Source organism: Polypterus senegalus, unplaced genomic scaffold, assembly GCF_016835505.1.
Source record: "Polypterus senegalus isolate Bchr_013 unplaced genomic scaffold, ASM1683550v1 scaffold_5363, whole genome shotgun sequence".
NCBI lineage: Eukaryota > Metazoa > Chordata > Cladistia > Polypteriformes > Polypteridae > Polypterus > Polypterus senegalus.
This window is the reverse complement of record NW_024384955.1, coordinates 1-12,073: the sequence shown is the minus strand read 5'-3', so window position 1 is coordinate 12,073 and position 12,073 is coordinate 1. Positions and strand designations below refer to the sequence as shown.

Genomic DNA, 12,073 nt, shown 5'->3' with positions numbered 1-12,073 from the left:
TCATTTTCCTTTCTTTCTCTAAGAACAATTGTGAGAAACTGCAAGGAAGAGGGGACCTGATGGCTGAATGAGTTATATTAACATACCAATCAGTGGGCTGTAGCTTTGCTGTGACCCAGTGGCCTAATGGATAAGGCATCAGCCTTCGGAGCTGAGGATTGTGGGTTCGAGTCCCATCTGGGTCAATGAACATTGGGTTTTGAAAACACTGTCGAAGCAAAAAATATTACTCGACTATTTAGTCTTCACTCAAAGGCAAACTCCTCTGAGACGTGCTAGTGTTCTCGAGATAGCTGTCTACCTGGCGGGAAAACAATAAAAGTAGAAGAGCGCAGTGCTTGACCGGTATTCCACCTCCAAACTGTGAAAGTAGCAAAGAGCAAAAACACCCTAACAATGTTTTTAAGGTTTTGCTTTACAACACTTGAACTGGGAAATAGATTTTACAAAATCCGGTTCCATCCTGCGGAGTACATTCAGATGGCATTCGTTCCATAGTCTTACAACTCTGATCCTGTATTACTAATCTGGTGACCTTTATTGGTGCCAATCAGAGGAACACACCCTTATATAAACGAGCTCTGGACTTGATCGCATGTAGACCTTAGAACATCTGAATCATGAGGCCATAATTATCCGGTGTGTTTACCATGAGTTCTCATTTAACGAGTAGGGAGAATTTGCCAAAAAGAAGTTTTCCTGACTTTCGTAAGGAATCCTCGCCTTCTTCATAATTCATGACAATGCTCCAAGCGATGACTGATGTTGGTATAAATAGCACACCTCTTTGTTCTCTTGAAAAGTGCGATATGTAAAATTCGTTGGTTTGCTCTAGGAGCCTTATTTGAACAGTTTGCAGCCTAGAATTTTACGCGCTTCCAGTTACCATCTCGATGGTTCAGCCATTACACGGAGTGCTCACAAGCCTGGACTTGAACCTGGATTGGGGGGTTGAGGCGCCTTCCGGTGACAGTGCTACTGAAAGACCCAGGCTGCCACCCCTAGTTATTGCATTCAACAGTTAACCACTTGAGGATAAGCATTTACTTTCCTTAGGAGGAAGATGGCTTTCTTGTGGCCCAGTGGCCTAATGGATAAGGCGTCAGCCTCCGGAGCTGGAGATTGTGGGTTCAAGTCCCACCTGGGTCGTTCGTGGCTAGAAAAGGGGTCCATTTCTGTATGTTTCTTTTCAAAGACAATATGAGAATCCAAAATAGCCGTTTAAGATTTGGTGCAAAGGAAAAGGACCCATTTAATGAAAAAAAAACAAGAACTTTGTAGCAGGCTGTTCTTTGGATTCATTTGCTGCACTCCAATTTCTGAAGGTAAAAACAAACTTGGGGAATTTCAGTCCTTTTTAATGGCTTTTTTTCATCCTCCTTAAGGCAGGCTTACTGGAGGTGAATCTAAGCATCTCCATCTGTCCTCTTGTATGTTTCTTATTATAAAACAGTGTGAAAGAAGTCTTTCTGATGATGGTGAAAACTCTTGTACGATCGGGCAGATGTTGATAAATCAACGATGCTTCCCTCTCTCCACTTGTGAGAATGGTATATGCTAATTGTGATCTAACTCAAGATATGAGAGGAAGGATTAAAACTGAATAAACAAATTTTCTGTGACCAAAAAAGTAACAACTTCTAAAGTAGGCAACAACGGCAGCAAATTGTAAGGTACTGCAAAGAAGAAACTTGTAAACGGTCTTCTGAGGGACATTTACATTTTAGGAGTAGAAATTCATTTCCTTATCACCTCTGTGACCAGCTACAAGTATAATACAGTCATTGGTTGCTTCAAGTGATTTTGGTATGAAAAATACATACAAAATAATGTTGCTGCAGAATCAGAGGAGGTTGCAGGAAAAGTTTGTTAGTATGTAGCCAGAATAGCTGAGGATGTTCTCCTTGTCGTTGTACCCTAGGTGTATGGGTCCAGAGGCTAATATTTCGGGCAAAAAGTCCATATAGTAGAACGTTACCTGTGATGGATCTCACAAAGGACAATTTGTGAGAAATGCCAAAAACAAAAATTACTTACAAGACCTATCTCCAGTGGTGAGTGTTTATATTTGTGCTATTCATTTTCCTTTCTTTCTCTAAGAACAATTGTGAGAAACTGCAAGGAAGAGGGACCTGATGGCTGAATGAGTTATATTAACATACCAATCAGTGGGCTGTAGCTTTGCTGTGACCCAGTGGCCTAATGGATAAGGCATCAGCCTTCGGAGCTGAGGATTGTGGGTTCGAGTCCCATCTGGGTCAATGAACATTGGGTTTTGAAAACACTGTCGAAGCAAAAAATATTACTCGACTATTTAGTCTTCACTCAAAGGCAAACTCCTCTGAGACGTGCTAGTGTTCTCGAGATAGCTGTCTACCTGGCGGGAAAACAATAAAAGTAGAAGAGCGCAGTGCTTGACCGGTATTCCACCTCCAAACTGTGAAAGTAGCAAAGAGCAAAAACACCCTAACAATGTTTTTAAGGTTTTGCTTTACAACACTTGAACTGGGAAATAGATTTTACAAAATCCGGTTCCATCCTGCGGAGTACATTCAGATGGCATTCGTTCCATAGTCTTACAACTCTGATCCTGTATTACTAATCTGGTGACCTTTATTGGTGCCAATCAGAGGAACACACCCTTATATAAACGAGCTCTGGACTTGATCGCATGTAGACCTTAGAACATCTGAATCATGAGGCCATAATTATCCGGTGTGTTTACCATGAGTTCTCATTTAACGAGTAGGAGAATTTGCCAAAAGAAGTTTTCCTGACTTTCGTAAGGAATCCTCGCCTTCTTCATAATTCATGACAATGCTCCAAGCGATGACTGATGTTGGTATAAATAGCACACCTCTTTGTTCTCTTGAAAAGTGCGATATGTAAAATTCGTTGGTTTGCTCTAGGAGCCTTATTTGAACAGTTTGCAGCCTAGAATTTTACGCGTTCCAGTTACCATCTCGATGGTTCAGCCATTACACGGAGTGCTCACAAGCCTGGACTTGAACCTGGATTGGGGGGTTGAGGCGCCTTCCGGTGACAGTGCTACTGAAAGACCCAGGCTGCCACCCCTAGTTATTGCATTCAACAGTTAACCACTTGAGGATAAGCATTTACTTTCCTTAGGAGGAAGATGGCTTTCTTGTGGCCCAGTGGCCTAATGGATAAGGCGTCAGCCTCCGGAGCTGGAGATTGTGGGTTCAAGTCCCACCTGGGTCGTTCGTGGCTAGAAAAGGGGTCCATTTCTGTATGTTTCTTTTCAAAGACAATATGAGAATCCAAAATAGCCGTTTAAGATTTGGTGCAAAGGAAAAGGACCCATTTAATGAAAAAAAAACAAGAACTTTGTAGCAGGCTGTTCTTTGGATTCATTTGCTGCACTCCAATTTCTGAAGGTAAAAACAAACTTGGGGAATTTCAGTCCTTTTTAATGGCTTTTTTTCATCCTCCTTAAGGCAGGCTTACTGGAGGTGAATCTAAGCATCTCCATCTGTCCTCTTGTATGTTTCTTATTATAAAACAGTGTGAAAGAAGTCTTTCTGATGATGGTGAAAACTCTTGTACGATCGGGCAGATGTTGATAAATCAACGATGCTTCCCTCTCTCCACTTGTGAGAATGGTATATGCTAATTGTGATCTAACTCAAGATATGAGAGGAAGGATTAAAACTGAATAAACAAATTTTCTGTGACCAAAAAAGTAACAACTTCTAAAGTAGGCAACAACGGCAGCAAATTGTAAGGTACTGCAAAGAAGAAACTTGTAAACGGTCTTCTGAGGGACATTTACATTTTAGGAGTAGAAATTCATTTCCTTATCACCTCTGTGACCAGCTACAAGTATAATACAGTCATTGGTTGCTTCAAGTGATTTTGGTATGAAAAAATACATACAAAATAATGTTGCTGCAGAATCAGAGGAGGTTGCAGGAAAAGTTTGTTAGTATGTAGCCAGAATAGCTGAGGATGTTCTCCTTGTCGTTGTACCCTAGGTGTATGGGTCCAGAGGCTAATATTTCGGGCAAAAAGTCCATATAGTAGAACGTTACCTGTGATGGATCTCACAAAGGACAATTTGTGAGAAATGCCAAAACAAAAATTACTTACAAGACCTATCTCCAGTGGTGAGTGTTTATATTTGTGCTATTCATTTTCCTTTCTTTCTCTAAGAACAATTGTGAGAAACTGCAAGGAAGAGGGACCTGATGGCTGAATGAGTTATATTAACATACCAATCAGTGGGCTGTAGCTTTGCTGTGACCCAGTGGCCTAATGGATAAGGCATCAGCCTTCGGAGCTGAGGATTGTGGGTTCGAGTCCCATCTGGGTCAATGAACATTGGGTTTTGAAAACACTGTCGAAGCAAAAAATATTACTCGACTATTTAGTCTTCACTCAAAGGCAAACTCCTCTGAGACGTGCTAGTGTTCTCGAGATAGCTGTCTACCTGGCGGGAAAACAATAAAAGTAGAAGAGCGCAGTGCTTGACCGGTATTCCACCTCCAAACTGTGAAAGTAGCAAAGAGCAAAAACACCCTAACAATGTTTTTAAGGTTTTGCTTTACAACACTTGAACTGGGAAATAGATTTTACAAAATCCGGTTCCATCCTGGAGTACATTCAGATGGCATTCGTTCCATAGTCTTACAACTCTGATCCTGTATTACTAATCTGGTGACCTTTATTGGTGCCAATCAGAGGAACACACCCTTATATAAACGAGCTCTGGACTTGATCGCATGTAGACCTTAGAACATCTGAATCATGAGGCCATAATTATCCGGTGTGTTTACCATGAGTTCTCATTTAACGAGTAGGGAGAATTTGCCAAAAAGAAGTTTTCCTGACTTTCGTAAGGAATCCTCGCCTTCTTCATAATTCATGACAATGCTCCAAGCGATGACTGATGTTGGTATAAATAGCACACCTCTTTGTTCTCTTGAAAAGTGCGATATGTAAAATTCGTTGGTTTGCTCTAGGAGCCTTATTTGAACAGTTTGCAGCCTAGAATTTTACGCGTTCCAGTTACCATCTCGATGGTTCAGCCATTACACCGAGTGCTCACAAGCCTGGACTTGAACCTGGATTGGGGGGTTGAGGCGCCTTCCGTGACAGTGCTACTGAAAGACCCAGGCTGCCACCCCTAGTTATTGCATTCAACAGTTAACCACTTGAGGATAAGCATTTACTTTCCTTAGGAGGAAGATGGCTTTCTTGTGGCCCAGTGGCCTAATGGATAAGGCGTCAGCCTCCGGAGCTGGAGATTGTGGGTTCAAGTCCCACCTGGGTCGTTCGTGGCTAGAAAAGGGGTCCATTTCTGTATGTTTCTTTTCAAAGACAATATGAGAATCCAAAATAGCCGTTTAAGATTTGGTGCAAAGGAAAAGGACCCATTTAATGAAAAAAAAACAAGAACTTTGTAGCAGGCTGTTCTTTGGATTCATTTGCTGCACTCCAATTTCTGAAGGTAAAAACAAACTTGGGGAATTTCAGTCCTTTTTAATGGCTTTTTTTCATCCTCCTTAAGGCAGGCTTACTGGAGGTGAATCTAAGCATCTCCATCTGTCCTCTTGTATGTTTCTTATTATAAAACAGTGTGAAAGAAGTCTTTCTGATGATGGTGAAAACTCTTGTACGATCGGGCAGATGTTGATAAATCAACGATGCTTCCCTCTCTCCACTTGTGAGAATGGTATATGCTAATTGTGATCTAACTCAAGATATGAGAGGAAGGATTAAAACTGAATAAACAAATTTTCTGTGACCAAAAAAGTAACAACTTCTAAAGTAGGCAACAACGGCAGCAAATTGTAAGGTACTGCAAAGAAGAAACTTGTAAACGGTCTTCTGAGGGACATTTACATTTTAGGAGTAGAAATTCATTTCCTTATCACCTCTGTGACCAGCTACAAGTATAATACAGTCATTGGTTGCTTCAAGTGATTTTGGTATGAAAAATACATACAAAATAATGTTGCTGCAGAATCAGAGGAGGTTGCAGGAAAAGTTTGTTAGTATGTAGCCAGAATAGCTGAGGATGTTCTCCTTGTCGTTGTACCCTAGGTGTATGGGTCCAGAGGCTAATATTTCGGGCAAAAAGTCCATATAGTAGAACGTTACCTGTGATGGATCTCACAAAGGACAATTTGTGAGAAATGCCAAAAACAAAAATTACTTACAAGACCTATCTCCAGTGGTGAGTGTTTATATTTGTGCTATTCATTTTCCTTTCTTTCTCTAAGAACAATTGTGAGAAACTGCAAGGAAGAGGGACCTGATGGCTGAATGAGTTATATTAACATACCAATCAGTGGGCTGTAGCTTTGCTGTGACCCAGTGGCCTAATGGATAAGGCATCAGCCTTCGGAGCTGAGGATTGTGGGTTCGAGTCCCATCTGGGTCAATGAACATTGGGTTTTGAAAACACTGTCGAAGCAAAAAATATTACTCGACTATTTAGTCTTCACTCAAAGGCAAACTCCTCTGAGACGTGCTAGTGTTCTCGAGATAGCTGTCTACCTGGCGGGAAAACAATAAAAGTAGAAGAGCGCAGTGCTTGACCGGTATTCCACCTCCAAACTGTGAAAGTAGCAAAGAGCAAAAACACCCTAACAATGTTTTTAAGGTTTTGCTTTACAACACTTGAACTGGGAAATAGATTTTACAAAATCCGGTTCCATCCTGCGGAGTACATTCAGATGGCATTCGTTCCATAGTCTTACAACTCTGATCCTGTATTACTAATCTGGTGACCTTTATTGGTGCCAATCAGAGGAACACACCCTTATATAAACGAGCTCTGGACTTGATCGCATGTAGACCTTAGAACATCTGAATCATGAGGCCATAATTATCCGGTGTGTTTACCATGAGTTCTCATTTAACGAGTAGGAGAATTTGCCAAAAGAAGTTTTCCTGACTTTCGTAAGGAATCCTCGCCTTCTTCATAATTCATGACAATGCTCCAAGCGATGACTGATGTTGGTATAAATAGCACACCTCTTTGTTCTCTTGAAAAGTGCGATATGTAAAATTCGTTGGTTTGCTCTAGGAGCCTTATTTGAACAGTTTGCAGCCTAGAATTTTACGCTTACCAGTTACCATCTCGATGGTTCAGCCATTACACGGAGTGCTCACAAGCCTGGACTTGAACCTGGATTGGGGGGTTGAGGCGCCTTCCGGTGACAGTGCTACTGAAAGACCCAGGCTGCCACCCCTAGTTATTGCATTCAACAGTTAACCACTTGAGGATAAGCATTTACTTTCCTTAGGAGGAAGATGGCTTTCTTGTGGCCCAGTGGCCTAATGGATAAGGCGTCAGCCTCCGGAGCTGGAGATTGTGGGTTCAAGTCCCACCTGGGTCGTTCGTGGCTAGAAAAGGGGTCCATTTCTGTATGTTTCTTTTCAAAGACAATATGAGAATCCAAAATAGCCGTTTAAGATTTGGTGCAAAGGAAAAGGACCCATTTAATGAAAAAAAAACAAGAACTTTGTAGCAGGCTGTTCTTTGGATTCATTTGCTGCACTCCAATTTCTGAAGGTAAAAACAAACTTGGGGAATTTCAGTCCTTTTTAATGGCTTTTTTTCATCCTCCTTAAGGCAGGCTTACTGGAGGTGAATCTAAGCATCTCCATCTGTCCTCTTGTATGTTTCTTATTATAAAACAGTGTGAAAGAAGTCTTTCTGATGATGGTGAAAACTCTTGTACGATCGGGCAGATGTTGATAAATCAACGATGCTTCCCTCTCTCCACTTGTGAGAATGGTATATGCTAATTGTGATCTAACTCAAGATATGAGAGGAAGGATTAAAACTGAATAAACAAATTTTCTGTGACCAAAAAAGTAACAACTTCTAAAGTAGGCAACAACGGCAGCAAATTGTAAGGTACTGCAAAGAAGAAACTTGTAAACGGTCTTCTGAGGGACATTTACATTTTAGGAGTAGAAATTCATTTCCTTATCACCTCTGTGACCAGCTACAAGTATAATACAGTCATTGGTTGCTTCAAGTGATTTTGGTATGAAAAAATACATACAAAATAATGTTGCTGCAGAATCAGAGGAGGTTGCAGGAAAAGTTTGTTAGTATGTAGCCAGAATAGCTGAGGATGTTCTCCTTGTCGTTGTACCCTAGGTGTATGGGTCCAGAGGCTAATATTTCGGGCAAAAAGTCCATATAGTAGAACGTTACCTGTGATGGATCTCACAAAGGACAATTTGTGAGAAATGCCAAAAACAAAAATTACTTACAAGACCTATCTCCAGTGGTGAGTGTTTATATTTGTGCTATTCATTTTCCTTTCTTTCTCTAAGAACAATTGTGAGAAACTGCAAGGAAGTGGGACCTGATGGCTGAATGAGTTATATTAACATACCAATCAGTGGGCTGTAGCTTTGCTGTGACCCAGTGGCCTAATGGATAAGGCATCAGCCTTCGGAGCTGAGGATTGTGGGTTCGAGTCCCATCTGGGTCAATGAACATTGGGTTTTGAAAACACTGTCGAAGCAAAAAATATTACTCGACTATTTAGTCTTCACTCAAAGGCAAACTCCTCTGAGACGTGCTAGTGTTCTCGAGATAGCTGTCTACCTGGCGGGAAAACAATAAAAGTAGAAGAGCGCAGTGCTTGACCGGTATTCCACCTCCAAACTGTGAAAGTAGCAAAGAGCAAAAACACCCTAACAATGTTTTTAAGGTTTTGCTTTACAACACTTGAACTGGGAAATAGATTTTACAAAATCCGGTTCCATCCTGCGGAGTACATTCAGATGGCATTCGTTCCATAGTCTTACAACTCTGATCCTGTATTACTAATCTGGTGACCTTTATTGGTGCCAATCAGAGGAACACACCCTTATATAAACGAGCTCTGGACTTGATCGCATGTAGACCTTAGAACATCTGAATCATGAGGCCATAATTATCCGGTGTGTTTACCATGAGTTCTCATTTAACGAGTAGGGAGAATTTGCCAAAAAGAAGTTTTCCTGACTTTCGTAAGGAATCCTCGCCTTCTTCATAATTCATGACAATGCTCCAAGCGATGACTGATGTTGGTATAAATAGCACACCTCTTTGTTCTCTTGAAAAGTGCGATATGTAAAATTCGTTGGTTTGCTCTAGGAGCCTTATTTGAACAGTTTGCAGCCTAGAATTTTACGCGTTCCAGTTACCATCTCGATGGTTCAGCCATTACACGGAGTGCTCACAAGCCTGGACTTGAACCTGGATTGGGGGGTTGAGGCGCCTTCCGGTGACAGTGCTACTGAAAGACCCAGGCTGCCACCCCTAGTTATTGCATTCAACAGTTAACCACTTGAGGATAAGCATTTACTTTCCTTAGGAGGAAGATGGCTTTCTTGTGGCCCAGTGGCCTAATGGATAAGGCGTCAGCCTCCGGAGCTGGAGATTGTGGGTTCAAGTCCCACCTGGGTCGTTCGTGGCTAGAAAAGGGGTCCATTTCTGTATGTTTCTTTTCAAAGACAATATGAGAATCCAAAATAGCCGTTTAAGATTTGGTGCAAAGGAAAAGGACCCATTTAATGAAAAAAAAACAAGAACTTTGTAGCAGGCTGTTCTTTGGATTCATTTGCTGCACTCCAATTTCTGAAGGTAAAAACAAACTTGGGGAATTTCAGTCCTTTTTAATGGCTTTTTTTCATCCTCCTTAAGGCAGGCTTACTGGAGGTGAATCTAAGCATCTCCATCTGTCCTCTTGTATGTTTCTTATTATAAAACAGTGTGAAAGAAGTCTTTCTGATGATGGTGAAAACTCTTGTACGATCGGGCAGATGTTGATAAATCAACGATGCTTCCCTCTCTCCACTTGTGAGAATGGTATATGCTAATTGTGATCTAACTCAAGATATGAGAGGAAGGATTAAAACTGAATAAACAAATTTTCTGTGACCAAAAAAGTAACAACTTCTAAAGTAGGCAACAACGGCAGCAAATTGTAAGGTACTGCAAAGAAGAAACTTGTAAACGGTCTTCTGAGGGACATTTACATTTTAGGAGTAGAAATTCATTTCCTTATCACCTCTGTGACCAGCTACAAGTATAATACAGTCATTGGTTGCTTCAAGTGATTTTGGTATGAAAAAATACATACAAAATAATGTTGCTGCAGAATCAGAGGAGGTTGCAGGAAAAGTTTGTTAGTATGTAGCCAGAATAGCTGAGGATGTTCTCCTTGTCGTTGTACCCTAGGTGTATGGGTCCAGAGGCTAATATTTCGGGCAAAAGTCCATATAGTAGAACGTTACCTGTGATGGATCTCACAAAGGACAATTTGTGAGAAATGCCAAAAACAAAAAATTACTTACAAGACCTATCTCCAGTGGTGAGTGTTTATATTTGTGCTATTCATTTTCCTTTCTTTCTCTAAGAACAATTGTGAGAAACTGCAAGGAAGAGGGACCTGATGGCTGAATGAGTTATATTAACATACCAATCAGTGGGCTGTAGCTTTGCTGTGACCCAGTGGCCTAATGGATAAGGCATCAGCCTTCGGAGCTGAGGATTGTGGGTTCGAGTCCCATCTGGGTCAATGAACATTGGGTTTTGAAAACACTGTCGAAGCAAAAAATATTACTCGACTATTTAGTCTTCACTCAAAGGCAAACTCCTCTGAGACGTGCTAGTGTTCTCGAGATAGCTGTCTACCTGGCGGGAAAACAATAAAAGTAGAAGAGCGCAGTGCTTGACCGGTATTCCACCTCCAAACTGTGAAAGTAGCAAAGAGCAAAAACACCCTAACAATGTTTTTAAGGTTTTGCTTTACAACACTTGAACTGGGAAATAGATTTTACAAAATCCGGTTCCATCCTGCGGAGTACATTCAGATGGCATTCGTTCCATAGTCTTACAACTCTGATCCTGTATTACTAATCTGGTGACCTTTATTGGTGCCAATCAGAGGAACACACCCTTATATAAACGAGCTCTGGACTTGATCGCATGTAGACCTTAGAACATCTGAATCATGAGGCCATAATTATCCGTGTGTTTACCATGAGTTCTCATTTAACGAGTAGGGAGAATTTGCCAAAAAGAAGTTTTCCTGACTTTCGTAAGGAATCCTCGCCTTCTTCATAATTCATGACAATGCTCCAAGCGATGACTGATGTTGGTATAAATAGCACACCTCTTTGTTCTCTTGAAAAGTGCGATATGTAAAATTCGTTGGTTTGCTCTAGGAGCCTTATTTGAACAGTTTGCAGCCTAGAATTTTACGCGTTCCAGTTACCATCTCGATGGTTCAGCCATTACACGGAGTGCTCACAAGCCTGGACTTGAACCTGGATTGGGGGGTTGAGGCGCCTTCCGGTGACAGTGCTACTGAAAGACCCAGGCTGCCACCCCTAGTTATTGCATTCAACAGTTAACCACTTGAGGATAAGCATTTACTTTCCTTAGGAGGAAGATGGCTTTCTTGTGGCCCAGTGGCCTAATGGATAAGGCGTCAGCCTCCGGAGCTGGAGATTGTGGGTTCAAGTCCCACCTGGGTCGTTCGTGGCTAGAAAAGGGGTCCATTTCTGTATGTTTCTTTTCAAAGACAATATGAGAATCCAAAATAGCCGTTTAAGATTTGGTGCAAAGGAAAAGGACCCATTTAATGAAAAAAAAACAAGAACTTTGTAGCAGGCTGTTCTTTGGATTCATTTGCTGCACTCCAATTTCTGAAGGTAAAAACAAACTTGGGGAATTTCAGTCCTTTTTAATGGCTTTTTTTCATCCTCCTTAAGGCAGGCTTACTGGAGGTGAATCTAAGCATCTCCATCTGTCCTCTTGTATGTTTCTTATTATAAAACAGTGTGAAAGAAGTCTTTCTGATGATGGTGAAAACTCTTGTACGATCGGGCAGATGTTGATAAATCAACGATGCTTCCCTCTCTCCACTTGTGAGAATGGTATATGCTAATTGTGATCTAACTCAAGATATGAGAGGAAGGATTAAAACTGAATAAACAAATTTTCTGTGACCAAAAAAGTAACAACTTCTAAAGTAGGCAACAACGGCAGCAAATTGTAAGGTACTGCAAAGAAGAAACTTGTAAACGGTCT

The 12,073-nt window shown here is 41.2% G+C and overlaps 12 non-coding genes across 12 annotated transcripts; all 12 read left to right on the top strand.

Moving 5' to 3' along the window:
* The first annotated feature begins 112 nt into the window (after nucleotides 1–112).
* trnar-ucg lies at nucleotides 113–185 on the top strand. The gene has a single exon. It is a non-coding gene; the product is annotated as a tRNA-Arg (tRNA).
* An 891-nt stretch (nucleotides 186–1,076) lies between these two features.
* trnar-ccg lies at nucleotides 1,077–1,149 on the top strand. The gene has a single exon. It is a non-coding gene; the product is annotated as a tRNA-Arg (tRNA).
* A 1,039-nt stretch (nucleotides 1,150–2,188) lies between these two features.
* trnar-ucg lies at nucleotides 2,189–2,261 on the top strand. The gene has a single exon. It is a non-coding gene; the product is annotated as a tRNA-Arg (tRNA).
* Nucleotides 2,262–3,149: 888 nt separating this feature from the next.
* trnar-ccg lies at nucleotides 3,150–3,222 on the top strand. Its single transcript has one exon. It is a non-coding gene; the product is annotated as a tRNA-Arg (tRNA).
* A 1,039-nt stretch (nucleotides 3,223–4,261) lies between these two features.
* On the top strand, nucleotides 4,262–4,334 carry trnar-ucg. The gene has a single exon. It is a non-coding gene; the product is annotated as a tRNA-Arg (tRNA).
* An 887-nt stretch (nucleotides 4,335–5,221) lies between these two features.
* On the top strand, nucleotides 5,222–5,294 carry trnar-ccg. The gene has a single exon. It is a non-coding gene; the product is annotated as a tRNA-Arg (tRNA).
* Nucleotides 5,295–6,333: 1,039 nt separating this feature from the next.
* trnar-ucg lies at nucleotides 6,334–6,406 on the top strand. Its single transcript has one exon. It is a non-coding gene; the product is annotated as a tRNA-Arg (tRNA).
* Nucleotides 6,407–7,294: 888 nt separating this feature from the next.
* Nucleotides 7,295–7,367, top strand: trnar-ccg. Its single transcript has one exon. It is a non-coding gene; the product is annotated as a tRNA-Arg (tRNA).
* Nucleotides 7,368–8,407: 1,040 nt separating this feature from the next.
* On the top strand, nucleotides 8,408–8,480 carry trnar-ucg. The gene has a single exon. It is a non-coding gene; the product is annotated as a tRNA-Arg (tRNA).
* Nucleotides 8,481–9,370: 890 nt separating this feature from the next.
* trnar-ccg lies at nucleotides 9,371–9,443 on the top strand. Its single transcript has one exon. It is a non-coding gene; the product is annotated as a tRNA-Arg (tRNA).
* A 1,040-nt stretch (nucleotides 9,444–10,483) lies between these two features.
* On the top strand, nucleotides 10,484–10,556 carry trnar-ucg. The gene has a single exon. It is a non-coding gene; the product is annotated as a tRNA-Arg (tRNA).
* An 889-nt stretch (nucleotides 10,557–11,445) lies between these two features.
* Nucleotides 11,446–11,518, top strand: trnar-ccg. Its single transcript has one exon. It is a non-coding gene; the product is annotated as a tRNA-Arg (tRNA).
* The last annotated feature ends 555 nt before the right edge of the window (nucleotides 11,519–12,073 follow it).